The 23,784-nt window shown below is 44.0% G+C and overlaps 1 long non-coding RNA gene across 1 annotated transcript in view; it reads left to right on the top strand.

Moving 5' to 3' along the window:
- Window positions 1-6,097: 6,097 nt before the first annotated feature.
- Window positions 6,098-23,784, top strand: part of LOC146544916 (uncharacterized) — a 51,513-nt gene continuing 33,826 nt past the window's right edge. Inside the window, exons 1-2 of the long non-coding RNA XR_014882052.1 lie at window positions 6,098-6,519; window positions 19,531-19,647. This is a non-coding gene — a long non-coding RNA (uncharacterized LOC146544916). The remainder of the gene's footprint in view (window positions 6,520-19,530; window positions 19,648-23,784) is intronic.

Raw genomic sequence — 23,784 nt, forward strand, 5'->3', positions numbered from 1 at the left:
AGAACATGAATGGCTGAGCTGTAGCTTCTCCATATGAAGAACTCTCACAGTTCAGGAGTCTCTGGAGAGTAGTAGAAAATGACATCAAGACAGCTGTAGGAAGAAAGCACCTCCTGTCCTCTTAAAGCTTGTACAGCTAGCAGTATCAGACACATGCAGCAAGTAAGGAAAGAGATGAAGCGTTCTATAAAGGAGATTAGTGTATGCCTTGAGAATTGTGAACCCTGGAATGTTCTGATTTGCCCAATGGTGGCAAGTGCTAATGTGGGGCCAACACCTGTAAGACAAGCAGGTGCACTGCTTAGGAGTTCAGTGAGAATGGGGGACCTATCCTTCACCAACTAGTTTGGTCTGTTGCAGAAATTCCATATTTTTAAGATTTCTTCCTGATGCAATACTGTGTGAATCATAGTCTTCCACTGGGCCTCAGTTTTCTCAAATTTATGACTCCAGCCTATCTTTACTGGAGTTTCTAAGGCTGAATTAGCATTTATGAAGTATTGTGAGACCTCTGAAGAGCTGGCAGAGCACAGTATAATCATCAGTTTTCTATGTTTTTAAATACTGAATAGGGGTAACGCAATATGTCCTGCCGTCCTCCTTCAGAGAGAAAAAAAGGCAGAAGGGTGAGTCAGATAGGGTAGCAGAAAATCTTCTTTATTACCATATAATGAAAGATAAAGGCTTTTTTTTCTTTTCTTTTTTTTTTTTTTTGGCACTTACTTCTGGTGCACACATTCTGATACACTTGTGAGCTACAGACTAGGATTTTGATTGATACCTCTGTGCAGTATTTCTGTTCCATGAAGAATCAATTGTTCCACTTAAGCAGTAAATAATATGAGCCCTTTCTCCCCTTGATATCTCACCTTTGTGAGTAAAGTGAATATTAATAGGCAAGTTCTGGTTAAAAGTCCCTGGCTTCAGTGAATAACCATTTGTTCTGACAACAAAAAGATGATTCAGGAGCTGGTGGAAGTGTGTGAGTCTTCCTTGGAGGGTGCAAAAGCCAAGTGTACTCCAATGGCTGGTAGGAGTGGACCAGGGATGCCTATGGCAAGATTCTTACTGATTCAGTATCTACTTTGTTTTCCTGTTAAATCTGCTGGAAACCTTGGGTTTTCTGCAGTCTTCAGATTAAGTTACTGTCCTCTTCTGGAAGAGCCACTAACCGTCCCCCCTCGGTAGCTGACTGCCTTTGCAGCAAGGACCTGTGCACTGGGATCATTGCCTGCCATGGTCAGCATGAAACTGGTTAGGAAGTAACCTTAACCAAGGTTAGGAAGTGCAGAAAGCAGGAGGCTAATCACGTGTCTTTAACAATAAAAGCACCATGTCGTACCCAGTCCCACTGCAGTTTTCTCCAGCGGCTTTGAGGCTTCAGCATCTTACAAACGTGTGGAAGAATAAATCATATCTTTACTAACATCTCCTGTGACAGCAGTACTGTTAGAAATGTAAACCTTCAACTTCTGTGATTTATATATATATTCCCCTTTGTCCCACAACCTCCTCAAGCCCCCTCCTCAGAGTGAAATGAGTCATATTCCACCCCCCCTGAACATACAGCCATAAGCCGGCCAGCAATGAGGGCATTCTTATGTGTCAGTCTCTGATTCTGACACTATTGTGTCTTGCAGCAAATATTTCACGTTCCCAAGTCACCCTGAGTTTTGATAAGCTGTATGTAAAGTAACTCACCAGCATCAAAATCCTTGTTATTATTTCAGCTGTGCCTCCGAGATAAGGCAGGTTGTAAACAGATCCAGTTGGACAGCAGATTTGCCTGGAATACGTGTGCTTGTTCTTTTGGAAATTTCAGAGAATGCTTGCTTGACTTGCCCTTTAGAAAATCTTTGCTATATTAGAGCTTCCTCTTTCCTGCTCACAGATTCATGTTGTCTACTGGAAGCAGCTGACAAAAACATCACATTCACTTTTTCCATACAGAAAATGTTTGATGTCCTGCTTCTCCATTACGTTGATCTGCAGCACATAACCTTAGAAGTGCTTTTTGCGGGTACAGAGAACAATGTCGGCATGCCCAGCCTGCCACAGTCTATCTACCCAAACTGTCTGCAGCAAATTATTTACCCACTGAGCTTGAATTTTGTTTCTGAACAGATAACAGCTTCTGTAAGTGAATCTCACACCCAGAGCTACTCATTGAGTATTTTGCGTGAAGAAATTTTAGCAGAGGGACTGCACTCATACTCCTCGCTGTTTGACACTGTAATATTTGCAATCTAATATCAGATTGATATGGGACTGTTCCATGAAGTCGTATCGCTGTTGGGAAATAGATGCTGCCCAGTATCATCAGCTCGCCTAAGCTTATCATTAACAAATAACGTAGGCATGATTTAACTATCCACCCGAAGTGCAGAATGCTCTCTGTTCCTCAGATATGTAATTTAGGTCAAAACATACACATTCTCCATCAGTTGCCAGCTGTCAGATGGCTTCACAATGTGGAATTTTGGAGGCAGTTACTTTACTATACTTTCTTCTAAAAGGGCCATCCTGTAGTGAGAGAAGAGACACTGATTTGGTTTCATATCATCAGACCTTGCATGGTAGAAAGAGTTTCAGGAGTGGTCACACTCCAGTACCGCTCAGCAGAGATTAAGACACTTTTCTGCCAGTTTTGTTGCTAATACCATTCTTGACAGGCCTTGGAGACTGGAGGTAGTGTGTTTTCAAACCTTCTTTCCCCAGTGTGAGAGCAATACCTTATAACATACTCTTTATTTTTGTGCTTCTGATGCTCTTTCATGTTGGGAATGGAACTGAAAGCAACAGAAGATTTTGTTTCCTGATTCAGTCTCTAACTAGACTTAATGCTTGACAAATAAATGTTCCCAACATTGATACTTGAATGGAGATTTCGGAAAGATGGGACTGTTTGTAAATAAAGAAAGACTTCCATTTTTTTCTGATATTGTGAAGTATTTTGAGCGTTTTGGGTGCATTTCAAAACATTTTCTGTTCTAGTTCTGTATTTAGCACTGTTGTATTCATAACCTCCTGCACAGTATTAACCATAACTATCAGATTCAACCCTACTGTAATATGTAGCCAGAAAAGGTTTGGGAGCCATTCCTCCTCCTTATATAGAGCGTAACACCCGAAAGCAGGATGACTAAAGCACAGCAAAGCTTGCTGTTTATCTAATAACTGCAGTGGGAAAGAGTATTCCCAAGAGACTTGAGAATAAATTTCTAAAAGTATCACCGCAGAGACTTAGTCTGCTTTGGCAGCAAAGCTTTATTGCTTGCCCATTGTATTTCACCCATGTATTTTACTTGACCAACAGGGGCTTCCCCCTCTCACACTGCTGTTCACCGGATCCAGCTGTGGTGAGAAGAGGGAGGACTGAGGCTGATCACTTGAGCTGAACACCTGGGGTTTGCACTGAGCTGCTAAAAAGACACCTACTGCAAAAAGCTGAGGAGCCAGCAAATGCTTGTTTCTCAGAAACATCTGTGTTTGAAAAATGAATGAGTTAGATAAAAGAGAGGCTATTACCTCTTCTAAGTAAATTATTTAAACTTGCAACCTGTTTATATCTTTTTCCATATGAAAAATTAATATACCACAGGCCCTTTGCATTTTCATGGTAAACAAATCTATGTATAGTTTTTTCTCACCTAAGGAACAGAGAAAAGGGATTTCCACTGCCAGGGTCAGAAATTTTAGGCATCAATCCTACTGCTACCCTGCCTCTGCCCCAACGGAGACAACTCAATTAATGAGCATCTAAATATTAATAGAGCAGACCCATGATTCTCCAGAGCACAGTATGCTACTGAGAAAGAGAAGCTGAGTCAAAATTGCTGCTCTTAACATTTGTGAAGGATGAAATGAGGATTTTCTTCATGTACTACTAAGGCACTTGGCCTTAGACTGATATTTGATAAAAATAATGGTCAATCTTCAATCCAGGTGCATAAGCTAGGCTTTCCTTCCTTCCTTCCTTCCTTCCTTCCTTCCTTCCTTCCTTCCTTCCTTCCTTCCTTCCTTCCTTCCTTCCTTTCTTTCTTTCTTTCTTTTTCCCACATTAATGCACCACCTGAGTAAACCACCCTAATTTTCAGCAGTGCTCAGCAAATGCCCCTCTGATTCATTTCACTGGCAGTTAAGAAATCTTGCCACCTCTGAAAATCAAATACTGCTTAAATTTACAGCTCTTCTATTTCAAAGTATCTCCTCCAGTCTCCATCCATTTAAATGGAGAAATGAGAAGCCAAGGGCACACAGTGATCTGGGTAGTTAATAATGTTTTTGGCAACGTAACGAATCAATGAAATGCTTGGGAATAATGGCATCAACTCGGATTTAACAGTTTCACAACAGTGTCACTTTCCAACAAATGAATGTTGGGATTTTTCCTCGTGCGTTTCTTTATGTACCAGTTGTGTCAGATCACAGTTGTGTTCCCTCCCCCACCTCCATGTTAATTTCTGTTATACTTCTGAGCAGGCAAGCAGCCTGGGCACGTTACTTACTGCCCTGTTTTCAAAGGTGTAGAAATCTTACCTCATGTCTCAGATTTGCTGGACATGTGGAACCAGGTCATTGTTGCCCTTCTTGCCTTGGAGAAAGAAAGGAAGAAGAGAGATCAATTCTAGATTTGCTTGAATGGGTCACATCATCATTACCACACGATATCAAGTGTTTTTAGTGAATGGAAACTGCAGACTACCTAATCCCTCTGGGACAGTCATACTGAGCTTATCATTGTAAGTAGGAACAGATTCTCCTTTCCCTTGTGACCTCCAATTAGCATCTCTCTGACTACTCCCATGTATTTCTAGCCCTGGGAGTGACTATGCCTGTGTTTGGAGCCTTCCCACACCTGCCCTGAGAAGTGGCAGCTTTGTCTTTCATGTCCTTTGTGCTGGGTGGCTGTCTGGCAGCAAAGTTTTATTATTTGCCCATCTGTGAGACTGCTGTCTCGGGCATTTCAGCATCTTTATGGGCCTGTCTTTCAGGACCTTCTGCTTCCTCTCGTTACTTATTTATTGCATTTAGCTGCTTATTTGGCTGACAGTGCACTGTCCGTCCTTGTATACCTTACACCCTCCGATGCGCCCCATACATTTTAAAGACAATTTTATTAAAAAAATAAAAGTAGGTGTGTTAAATAACGATTTGTCTGGCCAAGACCTCAAAGGAAGATTTAGCTGAGCTACAGTATGAGCTTGATGCTGTTGTGGAAGCTGAGGCAGTATTTAGTTTTCCTTCTGCAACATAATTTGTTGCAGCATACCCAAACAATTGCCTTTGAGATGCTGGGCAAGCAAACAATGAAGGGAAAGCAATCCACCAACAATTTAACACTTTCTGATCTCCGTACACTCATCCAGGTGTCTAATGCTGGCATACTGGTTGACACCGTGAACTTAATGCAAGCACGTATTCAAGGGGTCACTGTTTTGTTCTGTGATCTTCAGTGAAACACAGCTGAAATAATGCACAGGACTTCTGGGCTGCCAGAAGTTTTACACAGAACCTACTGCAGAGTCCTTTTCCTCTTGAGATGGATCATCTACAATGACTATCTATTTCTTTCCCTGGTATTAGTAATGCGAAGTGTATATAGAGTATTGCTTTGTGAGAAATCCTTTGATACTTTTGTTAAACATTGTCCTTTGCTAAAGCTTTATCTCTAGCAACAAATCTGGTGTGTTTTGTACAGACAAAATAAGCGATAAAACAGCTTATTCTGTTAAAGGAGACCATTCACATTTAAAATGAGATTATTCTTTACAAGAAACGCGGCTTATCTGTCCTAGGGAGAGGTTCCTTACTCTCATCAGATATCGCCCTGAAAGGCACAACAAAGAAGCATCTCTTTGGAGATCCTCCTAAGGCAGCAGCTACCAAACCGTAAGAAATTCCGCAGAGCGGCCACCTCAGTGCTTCTCACAGCTGCACCATCAGTGCCAGGGCCGTGCCCAGAACGGCCTGAAAAGCCCCATCACCTTGGGTGTGGTGTCCTGAGTCAGCCCAGGGCAGGGCCTGGTGAGAGGTGCTAACAGAAAAGTCACCAGAATGGTGGGTATTATCCATTATTGCTTCTTCGCATTGGCAGCAAGGTACAAAAAGTTCAGGGAACTTCAGAGATAACAGACTAAAGGACTGGGGCACAGGCAGCCTCTTCCCATCCCCTTCCACCAGCAGGGAAAAACGCTGAAACGCACAGCTGAACGGTCTGCGGCTCAGAGGCTGCTGCCATGGGGAGACGAGGCTTCTCCGTCACGGCATCGGCTTCGCAACCCCGGGCCTGCCGGGTGTGACCCTTCTCGGAGGGCAGGGCCCGCCCGCAGCCAGCTGGACGCAGCTCGCGGCTACTGAGGCGCGAGGAGAGGCAGCGCAGAGGCTCGAGCCGTACCGCCATGGCGGCGGAGGGGCGGCCCGCCCGTGTGGGGCTCGCCCTTGTGGCAGCAGTTCCAGAGCCGGAGGGACGGTTCGGCCCCGCCAGAGGGAGCCGGAGACCGCCGGCCCGCGGGTGAGGTAAGGAGAGGCCGCCGTGCCGAGGAGGCGGTCGCGGAGTCCCGAGCGCTGGCAGCCCCTCCCTGCGGGCTGCCGTGGGGTTCTGGGGTCTGTAATGAAGCTGCGACGGCCAGTTCAAGCTGCTACTCTGCGGCTCGCGATCTGCAATTTGTATAATTCGATTTGACAGTGATTCCATGGTCATTATGCTTGTTTACGAGGACTGAGTCCCCGCTCGGCTGTTCTCCCGGCTCGCCCAGTCACGCTGCGGTAACTCGCTGCGTATTTCCTCGTCACCGCGCTGTGCCGGAGCTCCTGAGGTGCTCTCGTTTGTGCCAGGATGGAGTGCGGGTCTTGCTCATCCCTGTACCCACACTGTAGCCTACCCGACATCTCCTCAGAGGTTCTAATCCCACAGGTGTTTGCTGATTCTGTTCTAAGCTTGCAACTTTTTTTTTTTTTTAATTGCTGTGTTTACCTTCAGGTGCTTGTTAATTTCTGAGGAAGGCCTGTGCAGCTTCATTATGTTGGTTTCTGGGGGCTAGATACTAAAAACAACTTGGCACAGTGAAGTGTGGCACTATTAAATGCCAGAAAACGTTAATTGCAGCTGTCCTTGGAGCTGTGTCTAAAGCATGGATCAAACCCAGCACTCGAGTGAGGTGTAGGAAGAGCTAGGTGTGTCAGCAGGACTGCCAGGCAGAGTTCTGAGCATGGCACAGGCTCTAGGAGGTCACATTTTTCCTCTGAAAGGGGTGGCGAGGTGTTGGAGAAACAGGCTGTCGAGGGAGGTGGTGCAGTCACTGTCCCTGGAGGTGTTGAAGATCCATGTGGATGTGGCACTGAGGGGCTTGGTCAGTGGGCATGGCAGGGATGGGTTGGTGGTTGGACCGGATCATCTTAGAGGTCTTTTTCCAACCATAATAATTCTATGAAAGGTATGTCATCCATCCTCACTGGAATTTTGAGTATTTAATTCAGAAAGTTGCCTCCACACTCCTGGGATACAGGCTGGATGAAATTCCTTGTTGAGCAGACATGCCTACAAACAAAATTGAGTTCTTATTTTTTCCTTTACATATCCTCATCATAGGAGAGGAGATGGAGGTGTCACCTTGGTGTATAGTACCTTGCTAGAGAAACTGCAGAAAGTGAATGATTGCTTGCTTTGAAATGTTGTGACTTCCAAAGTCACATCTCTCTCTCTCTCTCCTTTCCTAGAAATAAGCCTGCAGCTTTCTGGGGGAGGACTAGAGTGCTTGTTACCTCTGTCACTATGCAGAGAATAACATGTGGGAAAAGGAAATTTGGCTCCTGCATGAGCGGCTTCAATCGCTTGTGAGCCCAGAGCTCTGATCCCTGCCTCAGAGACTGCACAGTTGTTATAGCCATTAGTAATGGTCCTATGGGAAATGCTCAGAACCAAATGCTGCCTTCCCCAGGTGCATGTTTCAAGTCTTCAGGTGTTCTATTAAAGGAGACTGTTAAATCAACAGGCAACAGCTGTGTGAAGGCTTTTCCTATTTGGGATCTCAGTACTTCACTGATGTTTAAGACTGCTCCTTTAAAAAAAAAAAAAAAAAAAAAAAGGAAAAAAATCAGAAATTATGATGTGATCCTCTTTTTCTATATTTTCTATAAATTTAAATATTTCTGTATACATCTAAATGGCATGAATAATATATGTATGTATATCTGTTCAGAAACACAAATGACTGCTTTGGAAATAAGCAAAAGAAAACCAGTGTTTTAGTGTCTAAATTCATACCAGTATGTGTAAGTACTGTGAAAATGCCAGGATGGAGACTTCAAAGCTAATGAAAAAAACTATGTCAGCACACACATGTACTAGGCGTGCAGATGAAAGGTACAGAAAGAGCTTCTGAAGTGGAATTTACATACATTAGCTTTGTAATTGTGTGCACAACAGGCAATTACACAAGAGTTAATAAAACAGTAGTAATGATTTGTACCAGGTAATTGAAATTTATGAAGCAGTTTTGGTGTCTCTAATAAAGCTGTGATGGCCTCAAGTAGAGATAATGAGTATGACAGAAGTGACTAGCATGAATAAACTCAATTAGTGCTGCATTTGTCAAACAAAATAGTAAAATATTTTTTTAAGTGTCTGAATGTTAGTATCATCATCATATAAATGGGAAACTGAGGTGGGAATGTAAGTCATGCTTCAGTTTGCTTTGCAACTGAATACAAAAGACAGAAGTGGGATGCTGCAGTCTTCCATGGCAGCACCCTTTCTCCCACGTAGTAAAGTGTTGGCTGTTATTACAAACAGTGCGTAAAGTGACTTGAAAACCTAATGCACGTTTCTGCAGGGGCTGCTGGTGTGTTTCAGCATTACTTCTACACCTGTGGTGTGCTCCCCAAACTGCTGTTGTGTTTTGCAATTTGAATTCTTTCCCTGTGTTTGCACTGCTTTAACTGTAACTGTTATTTAAGTGTTGAGTTGGGTCTGTAGCTGTTAGCACAGAAGCAAGCTCATGCTCTGGGATGCTGGTATCTCTGTGCCTTTGAGGTGTGTGACGAAAGGAAGAAGGGGGATGTCTGAATGTAGCAGTGTGTTTGAGCAGGGTTTGCTTTTCTAAGTCCTGTTTCTATGCATAGGGTTTACATTAAGGTTAATTTTGTGTTTTGTATACCACAGGATATATTTCCAAGGTGACAGCAAGTGCTTTTCCTTAGCAGAAAGTTCTGTGTAATTTACAAATAAGGTAATTGCCATCCAATTGGAAAGGTCTCTGCTTTCTGTGTTCTGTGGGGCTTTCAGCTGGACAGAACATTGAGACCTTTGTGCTGGGAAGGCCTCACTTCTCTTTATGTTCTTGTTGTATTGCAATGTTGGTCTTTTAAAGGAAGCGTGTTTGCTTTAGGGTAGAATGAAACAGCATGGAATAGGTTCTTTCAGCACTGCCACCGGTCACACAGCTTTCTCATGCTTCAGAAAAGCCCTGGATTGTAGTGGTCTGGATGCTAGCAGCCAGAATTGTTGGTGCAGAGTTATTTGGAAGGATGCAATTAAGAGGGATGGGAAAATTCCAGGAGTAAGGCAGTAGATGTAGTGGCAAACAAGTCAATTTGGTCATTGTCGAGTAAAGACTGTGGGTGGCACAGAGGTTGGAAATCAGGTAGGAAGGAGTGAAGTACTGGTGAGAAGGCACGACGAAGGGAGAAGGCTTGCAGAAACAAAAGTGTTTTTGCATGGGCACAAGCAATTATGGTCTCTTCCCGCTTGTTTTGCTTTTAATAAACATCCTGATCCGTGCACTGTATGCTCTCTGGACAGCATGTCACTTAATTATTTTTCATTGGATGGAAAAGCTGTAATTCCACTAAATTAAAAATAGAGCTGTAAATGGGCTTGGTTTGATCTCTGTGGCATCTGTAGCGGAGGAACAAGATTAATTTCAGCAATTAGATGTTAATTGATGTCTGAACATGTCTATTCCTAGAAACAGCAAGACCGCATATAGCATAACTAGCACCATTAAAACAGCATCGTCTCCCCTCTGTGCTTTGCAAGAATAGAGCTGGAGGGGGAACTTGCCAGGGACGCTGGTAAATAGAGCGTTGGGGATGCTGCGAAAGGAACAGATGCTCGTGATGGGGAAGAGGAAGGGCAGCCTCTCTGAATGGGTAAGAGCTGGTGGTTAAATGCACAGTGTTACAGAAGAACTGTGCTTTTGTTTGTTAAACATAAATCCACTTTATTTTCATTTCATTGCTGGTCAAGTCTGCTCTAAGACTCACATCATAAGCAACTACAAAGGTTTATTACCTTTGATGAAATACCCGATGAAGAGAAAAAATGTATATATAGTTTTTCAAAGGCCAAAAAAATATACCAACAATTTTGATTAAATGGAATAAGAGGTCACTGAATCTGGTCTTTAACCTACTGTGTGTAACAGCTTCAGCTACATCCATTTCAATAATGAGATTCTGTTTCTGTGCTGCCTGTGCCTTATATATGAAGCACCATGCACTGTATATATTTCATTTTGTTTCCATTTTACAATACAGTAAAAATCTTTTTCAACCAGAATAGATGCCAGCCTTGGATACTGAAGTGCTGAATAGAACAATAAATCCTGTGCATCACTGCCCTGACTTTCATCCAGTAGTCTCAAAGAGCTTTATAAACATCAAGTAAGCTTTCCAGCATGCCGATCGCAACTGGGGAGAGTATTACTGCTGTTCTGCAGCTATTATTATTAATTTGTATCACCGCATCAGATTCAAGACTTTACTATGTACGTAGTGAAAAGCTAAGCCCCTTCCCAAAGACCTTTTGAACAATTGTAAAGACAGAAAAATAGGATTGAGATACAAGAGAGGAACGCGGGATAAAGGGAGAAAGAAAATTAAATATATATGAAAGTGACCAGTGTTGGAACAGCGTGGTCTGCCCAGCCGTTGTCATCTATCTTCTGGGCAATGCAGCAGAGATGAGATCTGAGGAAATGTGTGCCTAAGGCGCTCTTGGAAAGGTTGTGTCAATATTAGGAGGAAAAAAATTGTAGGCTGGAGGTAACTGAACTGTGGAGGAGTGAGGATCATTGCTTAATGCATGGTAGGAATGAAAATGGAATCGGTGGGTTGAGGAAAAAGGAAAGAAGAGCGGTCAGCTCCTTGACTGTACAGAAACGTCAGCAGAGTGAACATGGATGGCAGGTGTTAAAACAAACTTTGCTCTATCTGTGCTTTGTGGCAATCTCAATCTGGTATTCCTTCTCCCAGACATCAGGGTGTTTGATTTCCTTTGGGGTTTTTGGAGCAGAAGAAGGGAAGTAGTGAGATTGTCCCACTGTGTGTGGAGCCCTGCACGCAGCCTGATCACCTGAGGTCAGACAATAAGTTGCAGCATGTGCGGAGAGTGCAGTTCTGGTGATTCAGCAATTGAAGAGGCAATTTTAGAAAGCAATGTCTGGCAGGTTCAGTGCAGTGATTGTTAAGTCTGGTGTGTCACTCAGGCTCACCCTTTCATTCTTTGTGGAGTCTGGAAAGCAGAGCCTGTTCCTGTTAGAGAGACGGTCTCGCTTCTGTGATTCCCTCCCCAGCCCAGCAGCAGTTAACACCTGGGACAGCAGAGTGTGTTTAGCTCAGAGCACCTCCTCCACTGATAGTTAACTACTGCCAGAGGGCTGGGACCCCTCAGGCCAAGGGTGCTCAGTGCCTCTGGGCCATCCGTGCTCTGCAAGAGCTCAGTGTTTGTCAAGCTGACAAACAACTGGAACTTCTCTCATTTTACAGCTCCTCTTGAGAGTCAGACTGCAGACCTAACTCTGGAAATGCTTTCTAGCTTGGGTATCTCACGATGCAAACACTGAGGAGAAGAATCTGCAACAAAGCTATTCACAGTATCCTGGAATTCGTTCTCCAACTTCTGAGATGCATGTGCTCCTGTCTAACTTTTAAAAGGCATTGGTTGCACCTTCATTGCTCGCAGCTGCTGAGTGTAGAAACCACTTTGCAGAGGAGAGTGTCTGTGACTCCTTCATGCGGCTTCTATTGGATTAGAACCTCCGTTGTCTAGTTCTACGCTGTCACTCTGTATCATTTCTGTGCTTCTTGTTTTTCCTCCGGTCTCCTGGCTGCTTTTGGTAAAGCTGAAACAGGATTTGCTTTTTTGTCCAAGTCAAAGCAGCCGTTTGCCTTTTGAGTAGATGACCTCTAGTGCCCAGCTTTTGTCAGCAGTGTGGGCAGGGCCAGGTCATCCTTGATGTGAAAATCATCTTGGATTGGAAGGGATCTTAAAGCCCAACCAGTTCCAACCTCCTGCCGTGGGCAGGGCTGCCACCACCAGCTCACCACCCAACCTGGCCTGAAGCCCCTCTAGGGATGGGGCACCCACAGCTTTTCTGGGCAACCTATGCCAGTACCTCACCACCCTCTGAGTAAAGAATTTCTTCCTAATGTCTAACCTAAAGCTCTGCTGTTTTTATTTTAAGCCCCTTGCTGCTGAAGCTTGCTTCTGTGGCTGGAGCCTGTGAGCTGGCAGAACAAACCTGATAAAATCTCTGTGCAGGTCCAGCTCCTTATGCACTTCCCTAGCATCCCCAGTGGGCTACGTGAGGTGATCGCTGTGTCGGGGAGCTGTGAGTTGTGGTCTGTGATTCTCTGCATGTATTTGTACAAAATGGCTGTGCCTATCGAATTCCTTCTGTGAAGACTGTGTTCCTTGTGTTCTGCCACACTCGTCCTGGCTTTTATCTAGAATCTTTTGCATTTCCCATTTGTGCATTCCAGTTCACACTTGTTACACATAGTATCTGCGTCTCTTCTGATGCAGTCAGACTTCACAGCTATTTTGGTGCTGGTCTGTTGTAGTCATCGATGCAATACTTGTAGCTCTTGGTCTCCCTGAAGATATCACTGAAGCTGAGAATCCAGCTCAGAGGCCAAGTTCGTGGGGAAAAAAGAAGAATAACCAGAAGAACACAAGACTGTGCAGGTCAGAACAGTGTTTTCCTTCGCCTGCTGGCAGGCTGCTGCGATTCTCCTAACTTTGGTGAGGGAACAGAAGTTCAAGCTTGGTCACTTTGTAGGTGGAAGACTGCTAAGGAAATTCAGGTGCTGCAAGGAGCGTTTTGTCATTGCTGTTGTTGACAGAGGAGGTGGCATTCCTCTCTCTTCAAGGGCAGCCTCAATACTTTGGTGTGACAGCAGGAGATGTTGTCCTTCTGGAACTGCCATCATTCATGCACGACATGAAGATTGCATCCAGTTTATACTGCAGTTTAAAACATCCCAAGGCACCAGGATTCTTATTCTGCATGGCCTCCTCGCATTTCCATGTAAACAGCTTCAGTGCTGCCTCCCTAAATCTATGTCCATATGATAACAAGCGTTTGAGGCACTGTGTGTGAAGGACTGTATTTGCAAGAGAAGAAGAGTGTGTCTCAAGTTTTACTGAAGTGCTGGTGATAAATGGTAACTTAGAATACGAGGTTTGAGCTTAAACCAAAATGAAAATGGTGTTACTTTGCGGTGGGTTAAAGGCACCCGTGGCCTTGGCTACTGCTGCTCTGTAGACAAACTGCACACCCTGGTAACTGCATCACTTACAGCCATACATCTCTGTAAAGAGACATCAGTCTCATTTGGACATGATCTGTTCTTTGCCATGTGAATGAAATGTGCGGTGTTGCCAGTGTGCTTGGGAGGGCGGTGATTAACCTGTGTTTAATCCACACGTTCCAGATTGTTCTGTGTGAAAATGGTTGGGCTTTGTTTGCTTCAGTGTAGAATACTCAAAGGAGGGAAGGCACTCTTTGTATTCGAGGTTTTCTTCCTTCAGGGACAAATGCTTCACAATCAGGCTGTGTAGTCAGAACTGCAAGTGAGGCGAGGTCTAGCAGTAACATTTTATAGAGAACACTTGGATTTTTGCAGCACAAAGGATAACGAGCAGTCCTGCTGCCTGGTGGCACCTCCAAAGCACGGATCTCAGGCACTCATGGCGTTCCGAATGCTGTGTGAAGCACTTCAGTTCTCTGGCTTGGAAGTGCTGGGTACCAATGTTTTGCATTGGATTAGAAGTGTTAGAAATCCTTCTACGTTACATTTAAACTTGTGAGTGCTGTAGAGACTCGTACCAAACGCTCCTGACGATGTTTGAGCTTTTTTCTGCTTTTTAAAATCTAAGATGAAAAAGAATGTAATTGAGCTGCCTTATCTGTGTAGTTCTTACTCTTCTCACATATGAGAGGAACTGCTTTCTTTTCCTTTTCTTTCGCTACTAATTAATTTGATCTTCTCTTTATATTGCTTAAGGTAAGATACTGCCATGCACTTGGAACGAGGAGGAGAAGTCATAAACAATGTAAGACAGTTCAGCTACCACTGTGAACCATGCATTAATTGCATTAATTTCTCACCTTGATCTAGCATGACAAAATGACTTGGGCATTGAACAGCAGTTGATTTCTAAGCGCCTTCACACTTGATGCAACCCCTGGTCCGCACAAAGCCATCTGTGTGTTGCATGGGAAGATTTGGGCACTTGAAAGTAGATTCCTGCTATTTGAGCAGGGGTTTTGAGAATCTCACAGCACCTAACTGTGGAGTTCAGGTATCCTGCCCAGTTAGTTCGTTATCTTCCCACATGTGATAGCAGTTTGTAAGCAGAATGCATGCTGGAGTTCCAGTGTTGTCTGCATGGGTCTGTGTGCACCTGGAAGAGTCAGCCTGTTGGATCTTAAATGTGCTTCCTTTGAGCTTCTCCTTTTGTGTAAACAAAGCTGAAAGGAAGTTTGAATTTGTATTGTTGCAGGTGTTCTGGACTAAACAACCTCTCTTACTTTCCTCTCAAGATACACAATGATCATGAAGGTAATGCAGCTTTAATAGTAGCCCCTACATTAACAGGTAATTCTGTTTCCTTTGATAGAGATTTCAGCTTTTGCTGCTGGAGCAGATGATTTTCCTGCCCTGGAGCATACTGTAGGCATGTATATAACAGAACTTTGAGACTTTTGGATATTTTGCCTCGTTAATGTTTTCTGGCTTCCATAGCTGTCCAGCTTGTAAAACCTGGACAGTATGGGACTGTTCCCTGTTTTATAATCGTTGTTTAATTTCATTATTGCAATTAAACAGTGAGAACGAATTAATTTCCAGCTACTTAAGCCATTTCCATGGATGCAGCTTCTTGCAGCAAACACATGATTGATACATGTGGAATGGCCTGAAGTGATGAAATGTTGAGGGGCAGAGGGTGGAGGCCCCAGATTAACTGCTATAACCTATCCTGCCTCTGCATAGGAAGCCTCCTGAGTAATTGTTTTAACTGATGGGTAAATCAAAGTCAGCAAAATGTTTCCAAATGAGAGAAGAACAGCTTAGCCGAAATACACTGTCTTGGATAATAGGGAGATGAGCTGTTGGAGAGGGTCCAGAGGAGAGCCACAAAGGTGATCAGAGGGCTGGAACACCTCCCCTGCAAAGAGAGGCTGAGGGAGCTGGGCTTGTTCAGCCTGGAGGAAAGAAAGCTGCGGGGTGACCTTGTTGCAGCCTTTCAGTACCTAAAGGGAGCCTATAAACAGGAAGGGAATCAACTCTTTGGAAGAGTAGATAGCAGCAAGACAAGGGGAAATGGTTTTAAGTTGAGGGAGGGAAGATTTATGTTGGATGTCAGGGGACGTTCTTTACAGAGAGAGTGGTGAGGTGCTGGAACAGGCTGCCCAGAGAGGTTGTGGGTGCCCTGTCCCTGGAGGTGTTCAAGGCCAGGTTAGATGGGGCCCTGGGCAGCCTGGTCTGGTATTAAACGGGGAGGTTGGTGGCCCTGCCTGTGGCAGGGGGTTGGAGCTTTATGATCCTTGAGGCCCCTTCCAACCTGGGCCATTCTGTGAGATAGAGGGGACACAGCATAACTATAATTAACAAAAAAACAGTAACCCTATTTTCATTGCTCAGGAAGCATTTCTTACGGTTGAACCTGCAGGGTTCAGTCTCTGAGGGCATTGAATGGCTTGCAAAGTCTATTTCTTGTATTCTGATATTCTAGAGGAAGTGTACTGGAGGAGACACAGAGAGAACAAATGAGGCACCAGAGCCATGCTGACTAATTGGATATATCTAGAAACAGTGAGCAGCCCCAGCACTGCAGTCATGAAAATTCTCGAAGCTTAGATCTAAACCACGTTGGCAGCTGGGAAAGGAAGCTGCAAAAAGGGAGAGCTCCTAAAAACATTTTGACTACAGATTCATACATCCCATTGAAAAACAAAACAAAGAAACCTGGAGCTGTAACGCAAAGCATCTTCCTCTGATTCCCACACAGCTTACTGAGTGCGTGGCACACAGGTCCCACTGCCCAGATAAACCACCCAGAGAGAGCAAAGCCTCTGTGCATGTTTGCAGGTCGTGTGTCCATCACTTGGGGCCCAGTGCTCCCACTAGGCTCATGGGGACTGCTGGGAGCTCGATTCCACTATTATTGTCATTTGTTGACAACAAGGACGAGGGGTTACAGAAGATGTTATTTCTGGGACTAAACCAAATGCTGCTTTATTGGCAGCTGCCTTCTGTTTAGTTGCTCCTTTGTAAAGGAAAGAGGAATATTGTCTTTGTAGCTCTTCGTGGCTTATGTTTCAGCTGTGCATCAGATCTGACAACAAAAACACCAGTTTAACGCTCTTTGAATTGAACGCAGGTAGCCCATTGTCCCCTGGTCTTCCATTCATGCTCAGTGACCTTTTACTTACCCCTGGCTGCAGGAAATTCATTGTCTTGGGAGTAGTGCGGTAAGGTAGATTCAGGGCATGTCAGTTGAGCTACGCTGAGGAGTTCTTGCTTTCTTTTTCTGGTGAGAGGTAGCAGGTGGATGGTCTTTGTAACCAGGGGTAGGGCTGCTTGGTTTGCTCTGGTTGTTTGAAGCGCTGCGTGTTGTAGTGGAGAGGGAGAGCTATCTTCTTGTTTATCTTCTTGTAGCTACTGGGGAAGGAAGAGAACGTTGCATCTTCTGTCAGAAAAAGATCATATTCTCAGGGAGACATTGCGGAGGGAAAGAAGAGCAGAGACATGGGTAGGGGGTCTCCAGCAGAAGAGACAGAGTCCCTCTCCCTTTCCATAAGGACAAAGTGATGAGGAAAAAAGGATTGGCTTTAAAACTTTGCTACTGACTGCTTTCCTAAGCACAGCTCAGGTTTGTGTCTCTGTTTAAGGAGGGGGCTCATTTTAGAGCCTGGTAAACTAAAACATATTTTGGTTTGGTTTCTTGGGGTATTCTGATGTGCTCTGAAGCAGTGTGACACAGTTGCATAATGCTGTGCATTTAATTTGTCTACAGGATTGTTATTAGCAGCATCACACTAAAAGTTTTTTGGAGAGTGTCATCTGCAATCTGCTGTGTAGCAATTCTAGCAAACTCATTTTCATGGCATTGAAGTGTTTGTTGTTTCTTTCTTGAGGTTTTCACTAGCAGCCCAAACATTCGCAAGCCTGTGTGTTTCTCTGATGTTGCAGCATTTCCAGAGAGACTCTTTTAAATGCTGGTGGAAAGGGAACGAATCTCAGTGGTCAAAATGAAGGAGCTGCTAGTTTATCTAGGAACACGTTTCATTGTGGTCAGATGCCAGAAGTCTTTAGGTTATGTATTTGATACATCTCTTATTTCTCAGCTTTACTTCTCAGCTCTAAATGCTGCAGTTCAATATATTTCATCCATCAATCGTTAGATAAATCTAGATGTGAAACTAGTCTGCTACCGAGGACCTGGGCCACGAAAGGGGAAAACATGGAAGCTGGAGGAGAATTTCTGCTTTTAAGACTGCTAGAACTTAAATGAAAGAAAAGTCCTTTAAACCCTGACCTTGAGCTCCTGGATTTCCTTTGTTTGTGTTCTTTCTAGGAGCCGCATACTGGCATTATTTACACTCAGTAAAATAAATCAATGTGTGGTGCTGTCTCCTACACACAGGCAGATGCTAATTTCTGGTAGAAATGTGTTTTTTTTGTGTGTGTGTTATTCTGCAATTAATACTGTCAGAAGGCCTCTTAACAGTCTGAATCTATTTTAAAGTATTTTGGTGCTTTACAAACGTACTTGCATGCTTTGATTCCATTCCCAAAGGACAGATGCCTTGGGAGGAAATATGAAAATATATTTCATAGGATCATTGAATGGCCTGGGCTGAAAAGGACCACAGTGATCACCTGGTTTCAACTCCCCCTGCCACAAGCAGGGTTGCCAGCCACTAGACCAGGGTGCCCAGAGACACATCCAGCCTGGCCCAAACCACCTTAGTGTGAGAAGGAGAACAGCACTTCAGCTAACCTTAGGAAACTCTAATGGCTTGGAGGTGTTGGTCTGATGTACAGTGACCCCATCTAGTGACCTGTCCTTTTAGAAATCACATGCATTTTTCATGTCTTGTGAATATCAAATACTGAGCCAAAGCATTAGTTCAGCATGGAGGCACATAAGTTGTCACATCTTGGCACTGGGCACTCGCTCAGGGCCCCATCCTATGCTTGACTTGGATTAGCAGGGTGTAACCTATGAAATAATGTGGCCCAGGGCTCCTATTGAGCAAGAAGAGACTAAAACTGTGGTAAAGAGATCTGCTGTTTCTGTTCGTGGAGAAGAGGTTTATCTTCACGCACCTACAGGTTGGGTCACTAATTAAAGCTGGCTTCTTCAGGAAGTTCTGCATCCCAGATGGAAAAAATGGGCACTGTCAGTTCACTGATTCAGTGGACTTCAGCTGTGTTCTGTCCACAGCCTGGCTTCCTGCAGGGGCTGATCAGCACTCATCCTAAAAAGCAGCCAAGTATTGCCTTTGATGGATGCCAGGATGATGTCCCACCCAAGTCGTCATCCCCTTCCACCCACACCAAGTCTCCCAGTGCCGTGGAACACATGGCCACTGTTGGCATGCTGGATAAGAGGTGGTGGTGTGTATGAAGGAGGCTTGTGTGGGACACGTGTGTCTCTTTGCTGAACTTTGCTTGCCAACTATTTAGGCCCTAGTTGGGAAGGGGGGGTGGTTCTGGCACAGACCTGAGCAGCCCCATGTGGCCTGGGGAGTCCTACACTTCTCCCTTTTCTTTTACAGCTTTTGACTTGGAATTTGCCACAATGCTGATCTGCTGCTTGTCTGAAGGGATGAACTGGGGGGATGGTAATGCAAAGGAGGGAGAAGCTGGTCTGAAGCCTTTTCTTACTGCTGGAGGAGAGGGCCTGCAGAGTAAAGGCAGATGGTGGATAGGTGGTATAGAGGGAGAGCACAAAATTAATTTAGGAGATGCCTTGCTATCTCCAGCATTACACGCTGTGCTGTTAGCATAGTGCACATCACTGCCCTGTTCTCCTGTGTGTCTGGCATGTTCAGTGTGTACAGATACACAAACGGAGCGTGATTCTTCTTTATGGGTAGGTTTGGGCTGTGAATCCTTCTCAGAGGTGGCTTCCACACTGCAGTAAATTGGGGATACATGCATACTTTAGAGCCAAGTACAACTTCTCTATCCTTGCCAAATTATATGAACAAATTGCTGAACTGCCTGCAGGTGAAGGTTGCATGGTCTGTCATCTCTGGAATTAGTAACACCTGTGTGAGTGAGACCGTCCTGTGGGTTTCCTACTCCTGTTGCAGCTCTGGGAAGACCAGCTTCCACATCCTCAAGGTAGGTTTTTTCCTCCATTTGTATAAGTCTTAGTTTGTTAGGCTCCTCGCCAACACAAAATATGTTATGCTTTCTCTGCAATACCTACACACCACCAGGGAGATGTCGCACAACGCCTGGTTAAAATAGTTTGTGCTGTTCAGTTTATCTGCTGTGTATCTGCTGTGAACCTTTCAAGTTCTGCTGCCTTCATCACTCTGGGAGTTGGCATGCAGTGAACTGTTTCTGCCCAGTTATGTTGGCACAGGTAGGGACCCAGCAGTCACGAGCAGCAGACAGAATTATTTGCAAGCAAAGAGACACATTGCAAGAACATGCTTCTGTCTGAAATGAGCAAATAATTTTTTAATCTTTTCAAAATGCAGACTATTTAACTGATAGTTTGAAGTTAACATGCTGGTGGAGTATATTTACACAGGTTCACTGTCAGAAATCACTTCTTATTTCTCCATTTTTCTCTGCATGTAGGGATTCGATTTCTTGTTTACATGCTTTCAAATAGAGGACAAAAATTAGCTGTTCTAATACTGTCATTTTTCTTATATGCTTTGGAATAGCAGTACTCTAGTGTAGTCTATCCACAAGCAGTTCACAGTTAAGCCCTTTAAAACAGAAAATTGCACCAAGAAATCCATAAACAATAAGAACAGCAAGGGTCAGGCTGTCTTACTGTGAAGAATTACATGGTGCAGGATGCCTGTCACCTTTTGTTCTTTCTCCTGTTAGTGCCTCAGTCTCAGCTCCCCGTGTGCTGTCTGTGAAATCAGAAGGGTTGTATTCAAAATACATTTCAGCATTAGAATTGTGTTTTGCTGCATTCTACAAAAACTTATGTAATCCTGATGGTTTATTCAGCTCCATCTCACAGGTTTTATTTTCAGACTGCTCTCAAAATAAGAGCTCCTCCTTACTCCAGAAAGGTGCTAGAAGTTGGCTATGGAAATCCAGTCTGTGGTGATGTTAAGTGACTGAATAAGGGCTGGTATGAAACAAATGGTCAGTGCTGCACCAAGCTTTCTGTCTTGCTGGATGTATGCAAATTGTACTGGGCTTACAAGTTTCAGTGCCTGTGAACTGATACAAGTTCCATAGGTTGTTGAATTTCCTTCCCTTCCTCTCTGCCTTCAGGCAAATGATGCAACAACCCCCCCAGAACGCACAGTTCAGTCACAGACCAGCATTGTCATCTTTAATACGTTGTAACTCTTTATAAACAGCTTTATTGTTTCACACAACAAAAGTGATTAGAAAGAGCAGGTACAATATACAACTTGGTTGCTTTGGGATGTGTGGGTGATGGGTCCTGTGAATCCTGAGATGTTCCAGGGTTTGGGATACGGGCGCAGAGCACTGACTGCTGCAGCTCTGGAGCAAGCGGGTGAGTCCTGCGTGTGTGCAGCTGAGGCAGTGGAATTGGCTTTACCTTCATCATCCAGACCGAGAACAGCAAAGGCAAGGAACTGGTTCTGATTGACAGAGTACGTTTGCTTTGGGTCCACGTGACCCGTGGTGTCCACGTCAATCAGTAGTTACTCAGTAGTTGTGATGGTTGAGAATTGCTTTCGTGAAGCTCGATGTAAAGAAACCAAACAAACACACCATATTGCATCGTGCTGATACTTTTGAAACCGTATTACCTAGCAAATGAGTGGTAACTTATTATTCTGTAGGTAACATATAAACATTAGGATAACTAACAGAAGAAATAATTAAAGGTAGAACAGACAAAAAAAAATGCATCCTTGGATGCTTGATCTATATGGATGTTCAGTACCTGCAGGGGTGCCACCAAACACTGCCTGCATGTCTCTGGTGACTGCAGCATCAACTAGCCTTTGGGTTCCTTGTACTGACGGAGTTCACAGAGAAAGGTTAGAGCACTGAGGAAGGGATTTATGCTGGAAATACAACTCAGCCTTACAGTGCACTAAGACACAGCTCTAGGAATTTTGTATAGTAAGCAGCAGCAGTCGTTTAACACTTAAAAAATAACCTTTTCTTTGCAGACAGAAACAGCTACTGGCAATACACATCTCAGTAACTTTAGACATGATCATCTCTGCTTTTATGTTGTCTTTGTGTGGACTCTGAACAGGACAGTTTGGGGGTGTGGAGGAGTGCTGTTGGGCAGTGTAGTTGATGAGGGAGATTCTGCACAGGATGGGTAGAGCAAGCCTCTAGAAATCACAGCAAGCTCAGAAGCCAGGGAGTAGAGGAATGAAGACCTGCACGTGTGCTAGAGTAGAGGCTGACAGAGGCGTCTGAATTCAGCAGGAGCTGCTGCTTCAGACTGAGGTGGAATATTGCTATCAAGGTAACAGCTGGAATAAAATCAGCAATGCCTATTTATCTGATCCTGTATCTACCTACACAAGAAACTCCTCCTTACACATATCTACACGCACACACATACCCTCATGCTAGGAAGAGCAGAAGAATTGCTATTGAAAAATAACAGTAACCCAGCAGTGCTCTCAATTCTGCAGCTCTTAGCATGCCCTCAACCTCCTCTGTTGTTCGGGGGTGGGGAGAGTGTTTTTAATGCAATTGCGAGTGAGCAAATGGTGCTTCCAGGGCTAAGTCTGTAATTACTGATAATCATATTGAAACTCGAATGAATTCAGATAGTGGTATGTGCTGCGTTTCCAGAGAAGGGCTGATAAAAGGCACATAGGTGTGTTTGATCCCCAAAATATAATTTGATTTGCCAGCTCATTTGTGTGCATTCGGCATATGAAAATACCTGTTTGGAACTATGATCATTGGCAAGACCTGAGGCTGGATATCAAAACCAGAGAACCATAAGTGAGCAGAGGACTTGAAGACAACTACAGAATTCATAAGTAATTGCTGCTTAACTGACAAGTACCTTCATGTATATAAACATGGAGGGTAATGAAGGAGAAGCTCTGCATGCAGCCGGAATGAAGGTAATACCTCTGGCTATCATGCACACCAGGTAGACTAGCCAAAGCAGCGTGACTTGAGTCTGATACAGGCTGCTCAGTTCAAACACTTCTAGCCAGCCATCGTTTTAAACTTTAATGCAGACAAGAACAGTTGTGCTCGCCAACAGATGATAATATTTAGCTTATTCCTGAAGCTCATCATCTTCAGCTCATGCTGCAGCTGGTCTCCAGAAACAGGTCTGCTTAAAGCTTAGAGGAATCTAAAGTAAATATAGTGTAGTTTGAATGCTGCAGAAGAAAAAAAAGTAAAAGACAAGCTATTGCTGGAGTTAAGCTGAATTTGGAATTTATTCTTATCTAGCAAAGGGCTCAGACGTTCTCTTCTGCCTCATCCAAGAAAGTCTTGCACTTGCTCCTTGGAAAAGTGGAGATGAGATGAAGCATTTCAGGAATGCTTCAACAATGAACCTTTTTCTTAGGTTTTTAATGCAGAAATGCTGATCATGCAGACTTTCCTTTCAGAAGATGATAAAATGCCATAGCTTGTTTGTTTGAAAGGATTGCTTCTTTACTTCAAACAGACCCCAAATACTTTAAGAGGAATACAAACAAGATTTCAAGTGTTCTGAGAACCCGGAAGAGATGTCCTGGTGCTGCATTTCAGATAGAGAGGAAGGCTTTGCTTTCGGAGAAACGAACGTCACGTTTCACGTTCTAGTCAGTGCCATCGCTGTGCTCCCTGAGCACAGCTGTGGGGGGAAGGAAGGAGTTTTCTGCAACTCAAGAAAGAATAAAAGGGATGAAGCAACCAGGAAACAGTCGACACCATCTTCTGTTCTCTTGTGTAAAGGGAGAGGCAATGGACAAGAATCAATCTCTGTACTTTTATTCTCATTACTTACACAGTCACTGCGCTGACCTATGTGTTATTAACTCGGCATCCTATTGCATGTTATAAGCTTTGCACAACCATAGCAGAAAGCAGCAGTCTGCTTACGGTTAAACCACTGCCGTGAATGTTTGCTACTACCTGAAGAACAAAAGCCTTTTGTTAGAGGGTACAGTCACTTTTAAAAACTATCTGTAATTTCAGTAATATTTTCCTATCTCTTCAGATGCACGTACTGAATTTGAAATTGTTTACTGTTAGTCTCACAAGGTTCTGCTCACTTCTCTTTCCAAGAAAATAGCAGCATATTGCAAAACAGGAACGTCCTGTAGCAAAATA

The sequence above is a fragment of the Meleagris gallopavo genome, chromosome 2, assembly GCF_905368555.1.
Source record: "Meleagris gallopavo chromosome 2, MGAL_WU_HG_1.1, whole genome shotgun sequence".
NCBI classification, from domain to species: Eukaryota; Metazoa; Chordata; class Aves; order Galliformes; family Phasianidae; genus Meleagris; species Meleagris gallopavo.